The 23,452-nt window shown below is 41.9% G+C and overlaps 1 protein-coding gene across 2 annotated transcripts in view; it reads right to left on the bottom strand.

Annotated features, from left to right (window-relative positions):
* The window catches only part of ACVR2A (activin A receptor type 2A), a 305,735-nt gene that overhangs the window by 267,168 nt on the left and 15,115 nt on the right, over positions 1–23,452 (bottom strand). The gene's annotated exons all lie outside the window — the stretch shown is intronic.

Raw genomic sequence — 23,452 nt, forward strand, 5'->3', positions numbered from 1 at the left:
TTACAATGCAATGGTCTCGGCATTGGTAAAGTTAGAGCTATTGGCATTGCTCATGACATTATTTTTGTTTATGTTTTTGTTTTTAAAATATGTAAAGAAACGGCATTGTCATGAGCAATGCCAATAGCTCTAACTTTACCAATGCCGAGACCATTGCATTGTAAATGCTTGTTCTTCTGAGTACCGGAACTTCTCCAGGCCTGAGGAGAGTGCCCGTACTCACCCGGGCCTGTCAGGTTTTGGGCACAACGGTCACGTGAGCGTGCACACGCGGCCAGCGAGCAGGGACTGCTTCAAATGTGGTGTGGCGTCACCCTCCACCCTGCAGGGTGGCAGACACAAATGGAATTACCGGTAAAGCATTAGTCATTGTATATTTTCCCTGATAGAGCCAGCTTTGCTTTTGCTCTGAAGACCCTAAATAATTCTTAATCCATTTTTTAAAATAAGTTTTCTTTAATTTATTTTTAGCGTGGGTGATGTATTGGAGTCTGTTGCAGACATGGCACAAAAGTGTTTGTTTTTCAACCCCATGTGACAGCCATAAAACCAGTTTCTTTTAGACCAAAACAGGACCTCACATATCAGCAATCGCAGGAGGTCTCACAGATTATAAACAATCATGTTAGTGAACTGCTGCTGAATTATAATCCTGAAAGCACACGTCACTGTTCATGAATATTAGATGTAAATACATTTTGAATTTCGAGGTGTGCCTGTGCACTGTGAGCAACATGGCCAAGGACGGCATTAAAGTGCTGAAATTATATCATACGTTTCAAAACTTACAAACGAGGCCTCACAAAATACGAGTGGCCCAGGACCCCCGAAAATTTAAAATGTCCCTGGTTGCAAGCGAACGTCTCGAGGCCCGCTCGCCACTGCTAAAGGAAAGCCAGGCCCGTACTCACTGGTTCCTGCAGCTGCTGCTCCCCAGCCATGGCAGGGTCCAGAGACAGGCCCCTCAGCTCAATAGCGACTGGAAAGCTTCAACATGGCGGAGTGCATGGGGCCTCGCTGCCGGACAAGATGCTTAGCCTTTTTGCACTTAAAATGACATAACCTATCACTGTAGCCCTACACGGGGGTATCTTCCCTCCCCCAGCATGGCAGTAGCCCCAACTTTCCTTACCCGAGGATGGTGACGCTACCCCTCCGCACAGGCAAAAACACCACTGGCTCGGACACCCGGATCGGCTTGAACTGGAACTTGCAGCCGAAGCACAGCGCCGAGTCGCTGAAGACGGACACAGAAACGATGGGCCTTTCGAAAATGTGGATGGGGTCCAGGTGCGAGACGATGCAGCCTCCGGGCTGGTAATCGTTGATGACGAAGGAGATCAGGTGAGGGAGCAACGCCGGGACACCACCGCCTTTCTCCGAGGCACAGCAGAAAATGCCTCGGAGAAACGCCACGTCCTTTTCGGATTTGGTGTTTTGCTGTTGTCTCCTCCCTGAGACTTCTCGCAAAAAACACGCCCCCCGATCCGAAAAGGACGGGGCTTCAACGGAGTGACTGGACCTCTTCTCCAGTGGCTGGCCAGCATTTAAGAGGCCAGCCAATGGAGAACAGGAGAGAAGAGGGGCGGGTGCAAGCCCCTCTTCTCAAAGTCATTAAATCTCGGAGCGAGACCGCGCAAGCGCAGCCTTCGCAGCCGAGACCTAAAAAGGGAAGAAAGCACCACCACAAATTATTTTAGATAATTCTCTATTTAAGTACTTTTACATGTATAACAAAATGTAGGAATCAGGGCGATGTGGTCACAACTACACTTTGGCAGTGAGGCGGTGGGTCCGCACGGTCACCATACTGCAAAGCTGTGGTCGGACCTCATACCAGATTACGAGTGTTACTCGTGTCTGGCATGCTTTTGTTTTGATGTTCCCACGGTGGTGCCCTATAATTGGGCACCGCAAAGGAAATGCTAAAAACAGTCCCAGCACGGCTTGGACTGTAAAGTCCATGCCGTGCAGGAACTGGTGTGCATGCACACAGAGAGGCCTATGTTGTGCCCCACGTGTGCATCCACAGGACGCAGAGGCCCAAGGAGGACCTGTAGTGCCCCCTTTGTTTCCTCTCCACCACAGTTTTTATGGTGGTAGAACCGCCATGAAAACCATAGCAGAGAGGAAACTTGTAACGTGTGCTGTGGTCTCGCCAAGCATATTACTGCCTCCTGACCACCGCAACACCGACAGGGAATGGCTATTCCCTGGCCGCTGCGATGGGGAAGTGGCGGTCTGACGGCCCTTTCTGTAATTGGGTAACAGGAGACAGCCACGCCTCCAGACTCGTAATTCAGCCCTTAGTAGTTACTACTTTTAGCACAGATATTACTCAGTAGAAGTAAAGATCACATTTTTTTTTATAGTTGTGTCCCAAAAGCTGTACTGCTCCTTCAGACACAAACACTATAAATGCAAAGATGCACTTGCATTATTTATACTAGCTTCTGTCCCAAATAACCCATAATGCCAAGTCTGACAAACACAGTTTGGAAAACACAAAAGCACACACACTTTTAGGTCTCCCCAACAGACAGACCCAGTGGTTTGTTTTAGAAGACCTAATGTCTATAATACACAACACTGAGTGGGCTTTGGTTAACCTTCTGCTAATGAAGGGGTGACTTTCGTGTCTATCGCACTGCCATACTACTAATTCTTGTATTTGGGCTAACCCTGCAGCATTTATTTATATAGTTCTTGACAGGATTCTTTGTAAACTCCCACTGCTGATGCAATGGAACTTTATATTTTATTTGAATTTTGCACCAGAGTAATAATTTTCAATGCCATCTTACATTTATTTTTTGAGAACTTTTCTTTTTAAAAGCCTTTTTTGACTGGATCAATAATTCTCAGAAGCAGGTCATTCCGGTGAAATCATTTACATATGCACAACAAGGCAAGCAATCTCCATGGCTTCAACCCCACTTGTTGTCACTAAAGAAGTATTGCAAAAAGTCTAGAGAGAAAATGGAGGAAGTCCAATGGGGATGGGGGGGGGGAAAGGAGTCCAAGATTAGAGCCAATCAAGCCTCTTACTACACTGCCAAAATAGAAACTGCTTCCAACTCACCTAGAGAAAGCTTTCAGATTATAAAATCGCTCACAGAGTTTAGAATGAATAGCTTTTTACTAGAACAGAAGGTGGCACGCTGCAATGACCTGGTCATCTTTTTAAAGAAGATTAGTCATCTTTTCTTCCTTTCCCGATAGGACGAAGAAGCCTGGCGGTATGGTGAGGCTCCGAGTCTTAGCCATTGGTTCAGACTTCATTACAGCACAAGGGGAATCTCCCTGCACCTCCAGGTGAAAATTAAATCAGACTGAAAGGCTGTGTGTCGCTCTTCCTCGTCTCGGTCTCCTCCCCCCCCCCCCCCCCCCACCAAGCAGTTGACAGATCTGGACGAGTTGTTTGGCCGTCATGGTTTGCTTAGTTTCCCGGTCAGCCGGGATTACATGTGGGGTTAGTAATGTAAAAAATAAAGAAATAAAAATGCAAAGTAATAATTATTGACAACAATCCAATTATAAAAGCGAGCACCCGCTAAACTATTAAGCGCGGCTCTGCGGCGTGCTGCGATGTTGAGGGTGGAATAGGGGAAGATGATTACAAAAAAAGTGATCACCGACTAGATATAGCATGAACATGTAACATAACAGCACAAGTAAAAAGTGCAGTCGTTATGGGAGGTTACAAATGTAGACAAGGCAGTACCAAGGATGAACTAGTATGCCTATTCACGAATGAAAAGCAACGATTGATAGGACAGTTAAAAGGAACCAAGTGGAAAGATGGCTGGGAAATGGGCGGAGCTTCGATTTCGTACCTCAATACAGCATGCCTCGCAGAGCAGCGCATTAGCTGCCCAGCCTCGACCTATAAAATATGCTGGCAGACCTTCACTGGCTCCCGATTGAACATCGGGTGCAGTTCAAACTCTCTGAATCGTTCATAGGGCCTAATATAACAAAGGCCTTCAGTTACTTCAAGCTCCCATTGACCAGTATTCCCCTGGAAGGGCTTAGAGATCAGTGAACGCACATCTCGTAATGGTACCTAAACTCCACGGAGTAAGATGCGGGCTGTAAGTATCTGGCTCTCAAAGTCATAGAATTCTTTACGGATTAGATTGCACCAAATAGACTCAGAATCTATCTTCAGAAAATCTCTGAAAACATAGCTGTTTGTGAACTACTTGTTCCTTTTGGATCCTGTATGCAGATGCAGCTGAGGTGTGTGCCCATTGTTCTAAGCGCTGGGAAGCCCTCTGGTAGCTACGCACTCCATAAATTCAATAGATTTAGATGTAACCTTTTCTGTGGTCCTAGAATCTGCACACTTATACAGGGTCACTCCCTGTTGTCCACCTGGCCCTGCTGGAGCGGGTAGTACAACATTTTGTATACCCCCCATTCCGCAGGTTTATATTAATCAGAATAATCAATTAATGGTAATATTATTAATCCGTTTGAAGTGATAACTCCCCAATTATATTAACAAAAGAATTGCACGTGGGATTTGCATTTTGCATTGCTAAACCAATTGCATACTAATATATGTACGCATACTAATGGTAGAAAATTAGAATATTGCATGATACATGTTGCTTTTGTGATGTAATTGTAAGTTGCACCAGATGACATCACTGGGTGAATAAACGCCTTGAATGTTGCTATTATGCTAGATAATTACTTACATAGGGGAATTAGTGAGGGCTTAACATTTATTAGCCAATTCAATGTTTTAATTACGTTTTTGTGTTTGTTTTACTTAAATTGACCATTTGGGCCTTCGTAAAGATGGCTGACTGAGACACACGACGTGACTGCTAAAGTCCCACGAGGTTTTGGGTGATGGATTAAACCCAGATCAGTTGACTGGGGGTGAGTGCTTGCAATGTTCAACACTCCGTCCATCATTTCCTTTGGTTTTTGCCGTGACTGCTACAGTCCCACAAGGTTTTGGGTGAAGTGCGCCTGTGCCACCGCCAGCAACAATGGCCTCGTCCTGACCCCAGGAAAGATGTACCAACCAAGGTCGTACTGGGAGAGTTGCCAGGACTACAAAACAAAGAACTGTCTTTAAAACCAGAACCAGCAAGTGCGATGACTTAATCTAACGGACTATGTGAGAACTTTACCGAGTGACCCCAAATCCGCCAATCAGGACTGTCATTCTTGATACATTTTGATGTTAGTTTCATTATAAAAGTGGGTAGACAAAACAAATTAGAAAGTCCTTTTCAGCGAACTTTCTTTTTCCTGACGTTATGCTGACGGAGAGGACAGTGACACTGCTGGTCAGCTGTTATCCTGAATCTTTGAGAAACTGAATTGCGGCCTGACTTTGATGAATTTAAAGATTTTTCCACGACTTGATTGACTTAGAGGACGACTAATAGCCAGATTAGGTAAATATGATGATCTGCGGTTTGGACGATGATTTTCTAAAATTTGCAATGTAATTAGATAAATGATGCTTTGATTAATAGACAAATGTGTTGTGTGGATTATTTGAAGAAATAAAAGAATTGAATTACCAAATTACAAAACCAACTAACTAATTCATCGCCAAATGAGGGGAATATCACGAGATTTGAAGCTAATAAAGGCAATCAATGTATATTAGGGTTTAGGTGAAAAGATATTCCTTTCATGTCAGCGTTTGGAAACTTATCCCTCTAGGGAAACAGATCAATGAAGTGTGAGTGTTGGTGTTATAGGCCCCACCAATGAATGTATTTGAGATAATGTGTTATTTGGTCTGTGACGAAGGAAGGATTTGACATTCCACGCTGCATCAGTTTTTCTGGTAGCAGAATGATGGTTGTTATTGTTTTGGTGATCATTTCTTGTAAATTGCTTATTGATTATTGGTTACTGATTGATATTGATTTATGTATTAACACTATGTTGAGTCGCGTCAAGTTCTATGTTGTTTGCACGGCTTCTGGGATGTAGGAAGTCGGAAGTTTGTAACGGTTCCGTAGTAGAGCAGAGGTAAGCGCTGCTCTCGGGAAAGACGGAATAATTGTTGCCCTGTAGGTACACAGGGAGAAACGTGTAACGATTGAAGTTGCACGACGCATTGTCTGGGTTCAATTCGGTGACATCGTCGTGTGTTGCCATTAGAGACATTTTTTTTTTCTGTGTGAGAAAAGTGTGTATGATAGCGGAGGTCACCTGTGAAATTTTGGTCTTGGGTACCAGGAGTCCAAATGGCATTCCGATAACGCTCGTCACTGGAAAGGTAACAGGTGTTCTCTGAACTTGCTAGAAGGATAAAAGTAGAGGGAAGTGCTACTTTGTTAACGTATGTCATAATTCTGTAGTAGGACAGACTGTTCGCTGTTCTCGGGAAAGACAGGATTCTGTGTGAATATACTACATTTTCTCGTGTGAAAGTGCGTGAATGTGAAGGCATTCGGGTTAATTGTGAAACTCTAGTTTTATTTCTCAGAAGCATTGGGTCTCCAACTATGTGTCTTAATTCTGGAGAAACGGTTAGCTAATGCTTGTTAGAAGGGTAAGGTAGAGGGATGTGCTACTTTATCAACAGAAGTAACAATTCCGTAGCAGGGCAGAGGTAAGAGCTGCTCTCGGGAAAGACGGAATTGTTTATTGCTATTCCTTGGTCAGCGAAGCGGACAATGGTGGAGTTTTTGTGTTGTTACTAACAGAATTGTAAATTTGAAACAAAACTTACCGAGTGGATTTTGTAAAGGAGGGGTAGACAGGAGCAGGAGCTGCGGCAGCAGCTGCTGACGTCAGAACGACCGCTCTGGGATTGGCCAGTCAGTCGGAAACGTAGAACGCTCCGGATTAGTGCATTAGTTTACGCCGCGCTAGGAGTGGAGAATCACAGAGTGACGTAGCCGCTCCGGATTGGTGCGTTAGTGTGAGTCGCGCTACGATTGGACAGAATAGCGGTACAGTTGTAAGGAGAGACTAGTGATACACAGAAGACAGGAAAATGTATTACGATCCACCAGAAAAGGAGAAAAAGTGCTGGTTTGGTAAAATTAAAAAGTGGTTTAAGAAGGACAAACCGATTGTAACTAGGGAAGGACAGTTACTTCCTCCACCGAAAACCCCCGCATCCTTTATGGTTGCGAAATATGGATATCACACCTGTATTTGGTTAGACAATTGGGTCAAGTATACTGAAGAAGACGGAGTGTTGGCTTTTCCAGAACTTGGTTCATTTAATTTGGCAGTTTTGAGAAATTTAAGAGAGAAAATGATGAATTTAGAACCAAGACCTAGACCGACACAATTAGAGGCATTGACAGAATGGGAAGAGGAGATGCATGACCGAGAAAGACAGAGAAGTGGCGGAAGGTATAGGTACATGTTTGGTAGGTCATATGGACATGAGACTCATGATGATCAAACGAAAAGGTGGCGGAATGCGAGTATGACTGAGGGTTTGTTTCCCGTAAGAACTGCAGGAGAAAATGAAGGAAGAAAGTGCGTAGAAAAGAGACAATGTGGAATCGAGAGGGTATGGAGTGAATGAATCAGAGGATGACATGTTCTATAAAAATCCACCCCCATATCGGCCAGAACCAGAAATATTAACCCCAAGTGCCCCAATGAAAGAAACTTTACGAATCATAAAATCAGAACCAGAGTTCCAAGATTTGGGAAAAAACAATTCCATTAGAGAAGTAGAAAAGAATTCCGGAGGTAAAATAAATGATGAAAATTCAGCAGAACTAGCAAAGACAACCCTAGAATTAACAGAGAAAATAAAATAATTGACCAAAAATCTGGAAGCTATAACTGTTCCAGTAACGATAGGTCCAGTAATGCCTATTTTTGATAAACAGAAAGATAGCGAACATTGTTTGACGGTCCCTTATAAAAGCAATAAACAGGTTGAACAACCAAAACTGAGTCAAAATGATAATCCTTGGAGACAAACAATAAGTATGATTGAACCAAATGTTTAAAATAATCCGTTTGTAGGCCAGAAATGTGCAGAAAGGCGTATAACAGTGGAGTCAATATTAGAAACACAAAAGGATTTTGGACAAGGAAATGTAGAGAAGTCAGTAGGGGTTTCTACAGAGGAATTAAGTGAATGGTTAAGAAGCTTGCAGAAGAAAGACAAAGAATCTCAGTCAATAGATGTGGCCAAACTACGAATGGTACTGGAAGAGTTAATAGTAGGAACTATCCCTACGGAGAAGTTAAAAACCTACCAAGATGAGGAGTTGTTATTTCTGTGTAAAAGCATAACGTGGAGAGCAAAAAGTCTCCATGAAAGATTAGAAGAAGGGGCAAATGAAATGGGTATAGATATTGAAAAGGTAAAAGCCCTACAGAAACCATATCGAGTAGATTTCACTGAAAAGGACATTGAAAATTTGAATACCACAGGACGAATGAGTCAGATTAAGGAAATAATTATTTTGTTGAGAAAATGGGGAGATGTGGACAAATGGAAAAGTAGATGGTATCGAAAACGAGATGTTTCAGATAAAACCTTTTCAGCTTTCCCTGTAAGAGAAAAAGAGAAGGTCGTGACAGAATACCCTATGAGAGGAATTCCAGTAGGAGGATATGTACATGTCCCATGGACTAGGCAAGATATTTTGTCATTTACAAATTACTTCCCTCGACTACGTGAAAAACCCGTAGACGGGTATAGACAGGTGGACAGATTTGTAAAATTGTCCAAAGTATTGTGGATTGATCTAAACAGTCTGTTTGACATAATAGTACCAGCAGATCTATGGACACAGTGCAAAATCATGATAGATTGGCCAACACAAGAATACCCAAGGGATCCAAAAACAGGGGCTCCAGACACCGAGGTAATGAAGAAATACGAACAGGTTATTGCGTTTCTGAAAAACAAAGTACCTCCTAAAGAGACAGATAGGGTACGAATTGACAGAACACATCAAGAAAGCAAGGAGTCAGTACATGCATTTTATGAGAGGTTAATTTTGGCCTTTAAACAATTTAGTGGGGACGAAAATCTGAGTGAAAAGGATCCAAGTCATTTTGTATACAGGTTTGTATATGGTCTTTGTCCAGAAATTAGTGAGATGATAAAACAGCATACTGTAGACTGGCAAAATAAGAAAATAGACGAAGTACTGAGACATGCTAAATATTTCAGTGATGAGATCGAAGAAAAACAGCGAAAATTGAAAGAAAATGCTATGTGGGCACAAGTAAAGGTAGCGGAGAGACAGGAAGCTCAATTAGCCGAACAAGAGAATAATACAGGATCAAGAAAAAAATGTAATCCTGGGAAAGGTAAAGGAAATATAGAGGAAGCTAAGAAGAAATTTCCGTGTCATAATTGCGGTAGGATAGGGCATTGGAAATCAGAGTATAAATTTCCCCCGAGTACTAACGAGGAAAATGCATCATTGAATCCAGAGGTGCAGAATGAGGGGAGTGGTCAACCGCAGCGACAGCAGCAGGTTGTAACATCAGAATCAGGTGCCAAAACCACCTTTTCCGCAGAGCAAAAATTCCCAGAAGTATAGTAATGAAATGGGATTCTACAACAGAGAACAGGTAAATAAACCGCTGTGCGCTAGCGCTGCTTCGCAGTATTGGCTGCAACGCGATGAAAGTGATTCAGAAGAAGGTTATTGACGGTGCCGAAGGGAGAAAGAAGAGTGCGTACTTGGCGCAACTCTAGAAGTAGACCAGAAAGGCCCTTTTGTAGATGGAAAAGTTAATAATGAAAATATTACTTTCCTAGTTGATACTGGTGCTACTTGATCAACTGTCAGATCAGCTGATGTTAAGAATCTTCCTCTCTCGGATGAAACGATCCAAGTAGTTGGTGTATCCAACAGGCAGATTAAAACTTACCTTACAGATCCAGTGAAAGTTAGCATAGGGAAATTTTCTGAAATGCACCGCTTTGTCGTGTGCGACACCAGTCCTGTGAATTTGTTAGGTAGAGATTTGTTGTGCAAGATGAACTGCACCATATTTTGTACCCCAGATGGAATAGCATTTGAAACACCAGATGATGATGTGCTGTACAAAATGACAATGGCAAATAGGGAGAAGGAGGTTACTGAAACCTATGCTGTATTTAACCCTGACGAATTACCTAAAGAATTAAAACAAACTTGTTAAAGCAGAAGTTTAAGATTTCACCGGAGAAGATGTAGGATTAATGAAAAATGTAGATCCAGTAAAAATAACAGTAAAAGAAGGAGTAAGTTATCCAAATGTCCCTCAATATAAATTGACACCTGAAATAATTGAAGGAGTTACTCCTGTGATTGAAAAAGTGATAAAACAAGGTATTTTGAGAGAAATAATGAGTAGTCCATGTAATTCACCAATAATGGGACTGAAAAAGCCTAGTGGGAAGTTCAGGATAGTACAAGATCTGAGAAAGATAAACAAAATTGTTGCGTAATGCTGTCCCATTGTACCTAATCCATCTGTAATTTTATATCAGATCCCCCATGACGCAGAATGGTATACAGTGATTGATCTATGCCATGCTTTCTTTTCCATCCCATTGCACCATGACAGTCAGCAAATTTTTGCATTTCGGGGAGCGTATTTTGGCTTGGTGCCAAGTTCCACAGGGGTATACAGAAAGCCCCTAAATATTTAATCAGCTATTTAAGAAGTCTTTGGAAAATCTAGAAATGCCAGAAAATTCAGTATTAGTTCAATACATCGATGACCTACTTGTGGCATCGAAAACCCGTGAAGCTTGTGAGGTAGACACGATAGCCTTGCTAAATCATTTGGCAGATGGAGGACTAAAGGTGTCACCATCGAAATTACAATTTTGTAAGAAGAAAGTACAATATTTAGGACATAACATTGAAAAAGGACTGAGAAGAACAACAATAGACAGAATCAGGATCATAAAAAGAATGAGTCCACCTATGACCCAAAGAGAAGTGAGAATGTTTCTGGGAATGGTTGGATATGGTCGTCAATGGATCAGCAATTTTTCGTTGATCGCAAAACCTTTGGTACGACTGACAAGAAGTGATGTGAAAGATCCCATTGATTTGAACAAAGATGAATTGGCAGCATTCAAAAGATTGAGAGATGGGTTGTGTGAAGCACCTGCATTGGGTATGCCTGATTATGAGAAAGAATGTGAGTTGTATTGCAGTGAGAGAAATGGATGTGCACTCTCTGTTCTAGTACAGAAGCATGGAAAACTGAGGAGACCAGTTGCATATTTTTCATCAATGTTGGACCCAGTAGCTGTAGCCCTACCTGGGTGTTTGAAAGCAGTAGCTGCTACATGTCGAAGTTTGGAACAGAGTGAGGGAATTGTGATGGGATATCCTGTGAAAGTGTACCTCATGATGTGGCGATCCTTTTAACAAGGAGTCGTACTCAGTATATTACACAGTCGGCTGACTAAGTATGAAAGGTCATATTAGGTGCAACAAATGTAAGTCTTGTGAGATGTTTGAATGTGAATCCTTCAACATTGTTGCCTGATGCAGAGACTGTGGAAGTAAGATATGAAGCAGGTCATGACTGTCTGGATGTACTTGATTTCTGTACAAAACCACAACCTGACATAAAAGATGAACCTTTACCAGAAAGTGATTTCGTTATGTTTGTTGATGGGTCTTGTTTGAGGACAGATGATGGAGTGTTAAGTGCAGCATATGCAGTATGCACAGTTGCAGCAGTAATGGAAGCATCCTATTTGAAAGGAGTAAAATCGGCCCAAGTAGCTGAACGTGTTGCTTTGACGAGAGCATGCAAGATTGGGAAAAGTGTGAAAGTGAGTGATAACCGATAGCCAGTATGGCTATGGAGTTGTCCACGACTTCGGCCAGATATGGCTGCAGAGAGGATTCTTAACCTCAAGTGGAACTCCCATTAAGAATGCTGAAGTGGTTGGAAAGTTGCTTGAGGCGATACAGCTGCCAAGGCTATTGGCTGTTGTAAAGTGTGCTGCCCATAGTCGCAGAGGTGATTATATCGCTACTGGAAATAAATTTGCGAATGACATGGCACAATACTGTGCACGAAATCAGAATTCAATTAATCGGGCTAAGAAAAAAGAGGTGATTTCTTGCTCTTTGGTGTTTACTAACACTGTGGGAATATGGGAAGAAGTAAGACAATTGCAGGAAGAAGCAGGAGAGGAGGAAATGAAGCAGTGGATAAAAGCAGGATGTGCATCCAGAGAGAAAGATCATGTGTGGGTCTATCGAGATGGAAGACCAGTCATGCCTGATGGCATGTCTGCCATGGCACGGATGTATCATGGACAGGGACACATAGGGAGAGACGCTATGATCAGGTCCTTTAAACAAACCTGGTATAATGCAAAGTTCAGACTTGTAGCAGAAAGTCTTTGTGAGAGATGCCTAATATGTCAGCAATACAATACATGAAGAAAGACAGTAGTGAGTCTAGGAACAATAGGTCGAAAAGGAGGGCCTTTTACCAGAATGCAAGTGGATTTCATTGAAATGCCTCCCTGTAACAGGTTGAGGTATGTCTTGGTTATGGTCCGTCTATTTTCCAGATGGGTAGAGGCATTTCCAACATGATGGGATGACAGTGGCAAAATTACTTTTGAGGGAATTTATCCCTAGATTTGGGTTCCCAATGACAATTGAATCAGACCGAGGAGGACATTTTCATAATGGGATCATAAAACTGATTTGTGAAGCATTAAATAGGCTTCTGGTGTGGTGGAACAGATCAATGGTACTATCAAAAACAGGATAGGGAAAATGTGTTTAGCCACAGGTATGAAATGGCCTGATGTCTTGCCTCTGGTACTCATGACTATTAGATCAATTCCAGACAGAACTACAGGGTTAAGCCCCCATGAAATCATCATAGGACAAGCCATGCGCCACATGTTTATACCAGTCAACAAGCTGATGACTATAACTGATGACATGGTGTTGGAATACTGTAAAAGCCTGGCTGACGCAGTTCATTCTGTGTTTCATCAGGTTGGAGCGGATGCCACCACCCTTGAAAAGAAGTCAGCCCATGATCTAAGCCCAGGGGACTGGGTAAGGATAAAAGTCCACAGAAGAAGAAGAAACTGTTTGGTTCCCAGGTGGGGAAAACCAAGACAAGTCATCTTGACCACAACAACAGCTGTGAAGTGTGCTGGATTGAAGAACTGGATCCCTGCAAGTCATACTTTGAGAATTCCAAATCCAGTAGACAGCACAGAAAAGGAGTATTTTAATGAATCAGAATCCAGTACTGAGTCAGATGATGGAGAGCCAAAAGACAAAGAAAACCCTGAAAGGGAGGGGGGGGGGGGCACAGAACCAAGTTTAACTTTTGTCCCCAGAATTAGTTCCCTGAGGAGAAGGTTACAGATTTCTGATACCAGTTCAGACTCAGAAACGGAACAAGGAGCACAATCTTCCAGGAAAGAACAAAGAAAAAGATAGTGAAGTGACAATAAAAGATTCATGAGAAGGAAGTGCAAGATGAAAGATTGAGAGAAATTCCACCTGAAACAACACATTTAGATGGACAGGTGCCAGATACAGAGAGAGAGGGAAAGATGATTGCGGAAGACCCCCGAGGAGGTGTAGGGAACTCCAACATCCAGTTAGAAGCAGGGACAAGTAGTCAGCAGGAAGATGGCGTGTCGGAGATTCGAGGAGGGACAGAAGTAGGGAAAACAAAAGAAGTGGTGGAAAAAGAAATTGTTGAGAGTAAAAAGCAAGTCGAAACAGAGTCGGAGGAAAGCGAAGATGAAATACCTGAAGGACAAGTTCTAAGAAAGAGAGCTTGGAGAACTTAAAAACTACAAAGGGAGTAAATTGAAAAGAACTGCAAAAGACGCCGTTTGGCCGAATAAAATAAAAAGATTGAGATATCGACTGACACGAGTAAAATCAGCAAGGGCTGAACAGGTGAATGAAGTGACGAGTCAGGAGAAATCAAAAGAAGAAGAAACAATTGTAGTTAAAGAAAGCAAAAGAACAGGGAAACCTAACCAGAAGTATAAATCACCAGAATGGACATATGTGGCCCTGCCTGAAGTAAAAGAAGAGGCGGATAGTCAAGGAAATTCAGAGGTGGTTGTACCGGATGTGGTTGAGGAAGACGAAGAATCGGAAATCCTGAGAGAGTTATCTTGTCCGATATTGGAAAAGAAGCGGATGTTCAGGACATTCTGTATATCGAAAACAAAGGAAAAGTGAAAAATGATGAAATGCCAAACTGAATGAGACAAGAAACAAACTGAGATAAAGACAATTAAATATCGAAAAAGACAAAACTGGTAGAACTAAGTAGGTGCTTAGAGCCTTGGGTTAGAAAAACTAGTTGTGAAGTAGAAGAGGCTAAGTCAAAAGACACGGTCCATTTTAGCTAAGATGGCAAACATAGATAGTAACAAAGGTAGATGTACATTTTTGAGGAGATGGTGTAAAATGTGTTGTATAGGATTTTTAATGCTTCTATGGAGTATACTTGCTCGATTGATCTCATTTAAAGTTACTATAGTTACATTAGAAGGACAGTGAAAACATAACTAATATAGAAAAGATTCAAAAGGTAGTTCCGACTAGAATAGATAAAAACTATTTACATAAAGACAGGTCTATAACTGATTTTTCTAATAATGAGTTTTCAAAATTGTTGTATGAATATGTAAAAACAATGAATGTAAGGGACTGCTATGGCTGCATGCAATTACCTGCCTCTGTATCGGAGGGAGTGACTTATCACCACCTTCCAGTAACTTATGGCATAACATGTAGTGTAATAGCTAGTCTATTTTATCAAAAAGGGAAATTAGAATATTATTTTTCAGATGTAGATACTATATTTAACGGCAATTAACAAGTTAAATAAGGTAAAACCTTCAAAGGTGTTAGTTCTTTAGTCTATAAGAAAAATTCACCTAACATTAGAATATATATTTAAAAACAATTTGACTTGCAGTTTAAAGAAAGAGGAAAATACATTTTTAGATATGGTTGAAGAAAGGAGACTGAAAATGCAAAGAAAAGCATCCGAAGGAAAAGTGGAGAAGACAGTCTGGGATGTAGAAATGGAGAAAGATCTGAAAGGTGAAGCTAGTGCAACTATGGCTTTAGATTTGCCCCAGACAGGGAAATTGTGTATTAGGAGGAATCAAACTGCATATGATAATTATTTTGTAGGGAATAGCGAGTGCCATGATACATATCGAATCATGGGTGGATGGGGATTTAAAGGTGGAAAAGATCCAGTTTTTCCTGGATTATATTTCATTTGTGGGAACAGGGCATATTATTGTTTGCCAGACCATTGGTATGGCACATGTTATGTAGGCCTGGTTTTCCCAAAGATTTTTCATATGGATAGAGGAGAAGATTATGTACATAGTTTAGGTAGTTATTTAGCACGTAGGAAGAGAGAATCTTGGACAGAAATTTTGGGTGACATTTTTGGAGCATTGATACCAGCAGTGGGAATATCTCTGAATGCAAACAAAATTAGAAGACTTTCAACAGTAGTGGATCGCTTGTCAACAAGCACCGCTGGAGGATTTTTATTAGTAAATACTGAAGTGGTTGCCATGCGTGCTATGGTAATGCAAAATCGACTTGCCCTGGATATATTATTGGCAAAAGAGGGTGGAGTCTGTGGAATGCTGAAAGTTCAACATTGTTGTACTTACATTCCTTACGAAAGTAAAGATTTGAAAATTTATATTAAAAATATTACAGAATTGCATGACAAAATTGCACCACTGGAGGTTGAAGGTGTGTGGGAAAAGATTGGAAAGAAATTATCAGCTATTAAAGATTTTGTAGTAAAACTAGGTAGTACGTTTTAAGGTAAGATATTTCCATTAACATGTGTGATTGTCATAGTATTAATAATTAGATTAGGGTGTTTCCGTAATAAAAAGGATAAAAATCAGAAAAAGTTAAGAGAAAATTTAAGGAGAAGAGATAAGAAACAAGAAAGAGAATTTGAAGAAATAGAATTGGAGGAAATCAAGGAGAGTATGTATAAAATCAGCAAAAAGAGAAGAAACAGGGAAAACTGAAATATGAATAAAAACAAGAAATCACTTTGAAATTCCGTAAAAGGGATACAAAATTTTATTGGTGTGGGGATATAATCACCAAAGGGGGGGGGGGATTGCCGGAGCGGGTAGTACAAAATGTTGTATACCCCCCCCATTCTGCAGGTTTATATTAATCCGAATAATCAATTAATGGTAATATTATTAATCCGTTTGAAGTGATAACTCACCAATTATATTAACAAAAGAATTACACGTGGGATTTGCATTTTACATGGCTAAACTAATTGTATACGAATATATGTACGCATACTAATGGTAGAAACATAGAATATTGCAGGATATATGTTGCTTTTGTGATGTAAATAAGTTGCACCAGATGACATCACTGGGTGAATATAAACGCTTTGAATGTTGCTATTATGCTAGGTAATTACTTACACATAGGGGAATTAGCGAGGGTTTCCCATTTATTAGCCAATTCAATGTTTTAATTAAGTTTTTGTGTTTGTTTTACTTAAGTTGACCATTTGGGCCTTCGTAAAGATGGCTGACTGAGACACACGACGTGACTGCTACAGTCCCACGAGGTTTTGGGTGAAGTGCGCCTGCGCCACCAACAATGGCCTCGTCCTGACCCCAGGAAAGATGTACCAACCAAGGTCGTACTGGGAGAGTTGCCAGGACTACAAAACAAAGAACTGTCTTTAAAACCGGAACCAGCAAGTGCGATGACTTAATCTAACGGACTATGTGAGAACTTTACTGAGTGACCCCAAATCCGCCAATCAGTACTGTCTAAAACTCTTTCTGGATACATTTTTATGTTAGTTTCATTATAAAAGTGGGTAGACAACGCAAATTAGAAAGTCCTTCTTTTGAGCGAACTTTCTTTTTGCCGACGTTATGCTGACAGAGGACGGTGACACTGCTGGACAGCTGTTATCCTGAATCTTTGAGAAACTGAATTGCGGCCTGACTTTGATGAATTTAAAGATTTTTCCACGACTTGACTGACTTAGAGGACGACTAATAGCCAGATTAGGTAAATATGATGTTCTGCGGTTTGGACGATGATTTTCTAAAATTTGCAATTTAATTAGATAAACGATGCTTTGATAAATAGACAAATGTGTTGTGTGGATTATTTGAAGAAATTAGATTAAGAGAAGAGCATAAATAAAAGAATTGAATTACCAAATTTCAAAACCAACTAACTGATTCATCGCCAAATGAGGGGAATATCACGAGATTTGAAGCTAATAAAAGGCAAACAATGTATATTAGGGTTTAGGTGAAAAGATATTCCTTACATGTCAGCGTTTGGAAACGTATCCCTCTAGGGAAACAGATCAATGAAGTGTGAGTGTTGGTGTTATGGGCCCCACCAATGAATGTATTTGAGTTAATGTGTTATTGCGATTTTTGGTCTGTGACAAAGGGAGGATTTGACATTCCACGCTGCATCAGTCTCATATCATCAAACACCACCCCTCTGCTCCAGAATTTTTGGTATTTATTTTTTTATTTTACTACAGCCTGGCAGCTGCACATTGCTACTGGCCCACTAGCTTGTTACAATTTGTCAAAATATGTGTGGCATCCTACACACTTCATTTTTTTATTTATTGCTCCACAACAGCACCCACCATTTTGAAACACTAGGTTTGAAAACAATATATACCAAAAATGTATTTAAGAGAACGCACGTGATTGCCTGGGCAAGGATGTCACTTTGGAATTCATTTTCTTTGAAGAACAAGAGTTAAAAGAACAAATGATGTACGGACTCCTGAGCTATGCAAGCATTCACCCCCAATCACTAAGATCTGGGTTTAATCCATTGTTCTTTTGCTCCCAACACCACTCAGCCATATGGAAATCAGTCTTGAGCCTGCTCTCATGGGAACAGTCCAACCCGAACTGCCAAGCCAGATCCTCCCTGGACCGGAAACAAGCATCCTGGGATGGTTTCGGGATATCGCCCCTCTTCAGCCAGACTTGCTGGAATCCAGTGGCACAGGTCCCTCGTCTGGGCACACGGTAGAGGATGGCTCTGATGCAGTTGGTTGCTGCTATCATGACGGTCTCGGTGCTGTAGTTGGAGAGGACGCAAGACTGGGTGGCGTTGAGTAGGTGGATTCCTTCTGGGTGGTCTGCAAGCTGGCGATTAATGGCTTTCTCCAGGACTTTGGCCGGGAAAGGGAGCAGCGAGATGGGGCTGTAGTTTTTTTAGTTCGCTGGGGGTTGAAGAAGGGTTTCTTCAGGTGAGGCTGTTGGCGAGTGCGCTGCTGATTTCCTTCTGTCCCAGGTTGAAGGCGTGGTGGGGGCAGGTGTCTGTCAGTGCTCAAGAGTGAATGGAGGGTATGATCGCTGTGGTGATTGGCATGGTGAGCTGTGTCCAATCGATTAGGTGGCCATGGGAGTTGTCACGGCATGTCAGGAGATGGATGAGGTCGGCTGGCTGCGGGTCGAAGTTGCTGTAGAGGGCTGCTATCAAGTTGCGGGAATAATCCACCAAGGAATCTCGAAGGGCTTGGGAAGAATGAATAGAGGTCTTGGTAGATGACTGGCAGGAGAATTCTCTGAACATGTTGAAGAGTTCTTTTGTGTGAGTGGCACTGGCCCTTGATGTGTGTGGTTAGGGCAGCCTTTTTGGCTTCCTTGAGGTGGTGGTATTTGCAGGAGGAGGACTTGAAGGTGGTGAGGTCCGAGGGGGTTCCAGCTGGAGTGCCAGCATCTCTCCAGTCTCTTGCACTTACATTTGAAGGCCTGGATTTCAAGGGTGAACCAGCTGGCATGGTGCTTGCCGTTTTAATGGGCGCGATAGTGTCTGCACAGTTGAAGATCCAGTCAAAAAAGCGTCAGACGTCTAGCTCAAGGTCGCTGGTGGAATGGGGTCTGGGGGTGTTGAGCAGCAGTCCATTGGACTTGGTGATTTTGTTCCATCTGCAGCGAGCAAGGTGTGGGGTGGGTGAATCATGGTGGTCAAGCGATGGCGAAGTGGACAATGCTGTGGTCTGTCCAGGTTAGCTCGGTAGTGTGGCTGAATTTTATTCAGTCGCAGGCTGTTCAGATTGCCTCCAGGTTGTGTTCGAAGCGGTGTGTGGGACTGGTGACCAGTTGCATGAGTTCTTTGAATTTGTACTAACATTTTGCAACTCCTGTCTGAGCACAGGTTTCAGAGAGCCAAGCTTAGTCAGTTTACAGTGGTACCGGAAGTGCAGAACACCAGGGTCTAGATTTAAGGATTGAATGTCTAAACATAATTTTAAGTGCGGATGAGATAGCTATCGTGTTTGGCACAAGAGTAGACTTTCAAACCTAATGCACTGTGCTAAATCTAGCTACCCTGATATCCTAATTTTTTTTTTTTTTTTTTTACACAAAGCAACATCTGGTGATTCTATGAAAATCACTTAATCTCTTCGGGTGATAAATGGTTATATACATATGTTGTAATAGTAAAAGGCAAAAGTTTATGAAAATATAGTTCCACCAAAGCAGATGTTAATAGTATTTCGGCAGTGGGACACTGATGAGAGGAGCAGATGGGGAACAAGCATTGGCAACTGCAGGAAAATATGTTATAGCCAAGAGAAATGGAGAAAACATAAGTGGCATGCACAGGAACCAATAAGAAGCCAGGAAAAAGAGTGGGGGTGGGCTCTATGTCCCTTATAAGCTCATATTAAAAACAATATATTTCTAGAGCAGAGCGCAAGCGAAACCTAAAAAACCTCCCCAACCATAAGGGAAATTACAACAATGTTGCTCTGACTATGTCAGAAGAAGCTTTACCGAAGGCCCAGAGAGACATTTTATGGATTGTAACATCGTAAATGAGGGCATCAGCTTTAGGTTTCAGTGGCGCCCAATGAGTTAAGTGATAACTTTCATTAAACGAACCCCATAAAATCCGTACAATGCAGCTCTCACAATTTGCTGACCATTCAGGAACCATTTCTTAGTAAGTTCAGACAAACTCAATCACATTGGATTGAATAGAGTTTACCACCAGTGAGGTCTTGGAGGAGCAGCTTGTCAACTTATTTATAGTATGTTGTGACAGATGCTTGACCTGTCTAGCGGGCACCATGTCATCAGCATATTGTAACAGAAACATAGCTTGGCATTGGAGCTTTGGAGGGCAAGCAGGCCCTGCACTTAGCAAGGACAGTCCCAATATGTGCTGCACAGAGATTCAAACAAAGAACGGGTGTGTAACCATGCAGGAGCAATCACACAACCCTGTTTTAATCAGTTCTCAGGACTTAATATTGTGGAAAAGGAAATCATCACCCCCCCCTCCCCATCCCCCCCATCTTAACTTGCAACCAGGTGCCACAATATCAAAAGATAATGGTGGAACTGGCAGTGTTTGAACCCTGAAGTCTGTACCAAAGGACTCGCTCCACACACTTCTAGGTCTTGGACAGTATTTTGTTTATAGTGTTTTTATGCACTTCAGAAACAAATTTTGAATTTAAAAGCGCCCACAAAAAAATATGATTAGTACTGATAAATGTAGTTGTGAAAAAAGTTGTGATATTTGTTCATACTCTAGCAAATAAGACACATACTTCATTTACATTCCGGTCCACTGTGTCTTCCATAACCGGAAAATAAAGAACATTAATTTCTGGCTGGTTTCCTAAAATGCAGAAATGTTGCACCAAACATTAAAAGCACATAGCTATATTGTAAAAGCATGTTCACAAGATATGGCTGAGCTACAAAGTAGGGTAGCAGAGACAGAGGAGTCAGTTACCTCTATAGCAGAAACCGTGCAGTCGCACGATTTACAGCTCCAGGCCCGTCAAGCCAAAATTAAGGATTTAGAAAACAGGCAACTGCAAAATAATCTAAGATTATTTGGGGTACCGGAGGGCACTGATCCCCGAGCATTTGTGGTTCAACTACTTCAAAAAGCATTCCTGGATCTGTCGGATTGGGACTGTCCGGTCCAAAGAGCACACAGGCTCCCCATAACTTGGTTTTCTTTGGGAACCTTTTGTTGAGACAGGCATTGTCTTTTAAGGCTCGCCCCAATTTACCAGTAGCAGTTGATTCGTTATCGATATTTTTTTAGATCCGAGACGAGCTACTATGCAAAAATATGGAAAATGAGACAACTCATTTATCCACTTAAAGCGGCCGGGGCTCAAGTGTTTCTACAGGAACCTGCCAGATTGAAAGTTATCAAGTTATCAAGTCACTATTTTTTGTCTCAGACCTGGAGGCTAAGCTGGCATTAAGTAAATGGCAAACTGCATGAACACTCGGCAGGACTGTTCGATTTAATAAGAAATGATAAAGCGGACAATGGTGTATTTTTGATTTTTTTCTCTTTTTCTGTGCTTCGGCAAAGGGGACTGGGAGGTCTGGATCAGAACCATATAGATTATAGAGACTGGGGCTGGGTGGCCTTGGGGGCAGCAATGGTTTTAGTCTGCTCATGCTTTTCTTTTGTGGCTGTGAGGGACCAGCGTGGGGTCCAGCTTTTTGGTGCGCTGAGACGTAAGCTGTCATATTCAGCAGCAGCTTTTGGGGGAGGGTGATTACTTTAGGAAACGGGGAGGGGATGGGTAGATTCTTTTTGAGGTGGGGGTGCGGACGGGCACTACTGGGATGGTGTGGGGGTATAAAGGAGGAAAAAGTCAAAAAGAAGGTTTACAGTTCTACGTTAGGTGGTGGGAATTCGGTGATTATTAATATTTCTGTTTTGAGGTTTGGCAATTTAATGGATATGGCATGGATTAGGTGTCTATCTTGGAATGTGTCTGAACTGAATAGGGGATCTAAAAGACAATTAGTGCGGGAGGAGCTCTGGGCATATAATCCACATATAGTATTTTTAATGGAAATGCATTTAGCGTATAAAGATCGTGGTCTTCTCAATCAACTGGAATTCCAGAATATAATATGTACTTCTCAAAACGTGTCAATAAGGGGGGCTGCCATTTTGGTGTCTGAAACACTGGACTGTCAAATTCACAAGGTATTAGCAGATCAAAGAGGGAGGTAGGCTATAGCTCAAATCTAGATTAATACTTTGAGATATGCATTTTATATGGCCCCAATATTGACGATCCGACAATATTTCAGATTTGCTTAGAATTAGTGGGATGGCAGGGTGGGTTTGTTCCGATGGGAGATTTTAATTGTGTTATCAACTATGGTACATACTCTACTAGCCGGCCACATACCCTTAGAATGACGAAGGTGAGGGCTTCTATTTTAGAACTAGGGTGACTGCATTTGTTGCAAGATGTATGGCGCTATCTATAACCAACTATACCGGGGTACATGTACTACTCTACGCCACATCGGCAGTACTCTAGGATCGACATGGCTTGGGTCTCAGATACTATTTTGACGAGGGCAGATATGGAGATCTGCCCTAGGATTACATCTGATCACAACCCCATAATATTTTCTTTCCTGGCAAAGTCCATTCCAAAAATAGCCTGCTCCTTCACTTTTCCACGCTATCTGGGTTACGGACTCTGAATATTTGGTCTTTTTTTTAAAAAAAATCTCAGCATATCTAACCCATGGGTGGTATGGGATGCTATAAAAGCATTTATTAGGGGAGTCACTCAGCAGTTCGTTCGGCAACAAAATAAAGAACGGGAGAAACAAACTAAGGAAGCTTATCAAAGGCTTATTACTTGTGAGTTTCAGCATGCTGAGGCTGTTCGACTGCATGAGTTAGACCAAGATTCTCTGTATGCTTCTCTTTTGGAGCAGAGGGCTGCGATAAATAGGGTGCTAATAGAGAAGGTAGCGGCTTGTTAAACCAAGCATAAGACACTGCAATATAAATATGGGGACAGGATAGGTAAGGTTTTAGCGCTTCAGTTTATGGATTGTCGCCTTAAAACTAAGATTAAGGCTATTAAAGGCAAAGGTGCCCTAGGAGATTGCTAATCAGTTTTCCATTTTTTATCAGCAACTATATTCCCCACACCCAGCACAAGACTTGTCTGGTATGCAGAGCTATCTACAAGGGAGCAATCTGCCGATGTTGACAGAAGAGGATTCCCCGTTATTAGAGCAGGAGATTACAGAGGAAGAAGTTATGGAAGCGATTGGGGGGCTTCCGCCAGGGAAGGCGGCAGGGGATGATGCCCTCCCGGCTGAGCTTTGCAAGTGCTGCAAAAGCCTCCTGACCCCGGCGCTTCGAGATGTAATCTCCCAAGTTGGGGTTACAGGGAGAGTTCCAGATTCATGGAATATGGCCAACATAATTTTTTTTCTAAAAAAAAGATAAAGCTACAGAGGAACAGGCATCGTACCGCCCAATCTCCTTAATAAATGCAGATGCTAAGGTGTTTGCTAAGATATTGGCCGGCCGGTTAGCTCCAATGATGGCCAGTCTGGTTTCTCAATACAAAGAAAACTGTGAGTCTGAGACAATAAGTGACCTTAGAAAAGCTACACCATCAGTACTAA

The sequence above is a fragment of the Triturus cristatus genome, chromosome 3_1 (genome assembly GCF_964204655.1).
Source record: "Triturus cristatus chromosome 3_1, aTriCri1.1, whole genome shotgun sequence".
In the NCBI taxonomy this organism is placed as follows: Eukaryota; Metazoa; Chordata; class Amphibia; order Caudata; family Salamandridae; genus Triturus; species Triturus cristatus.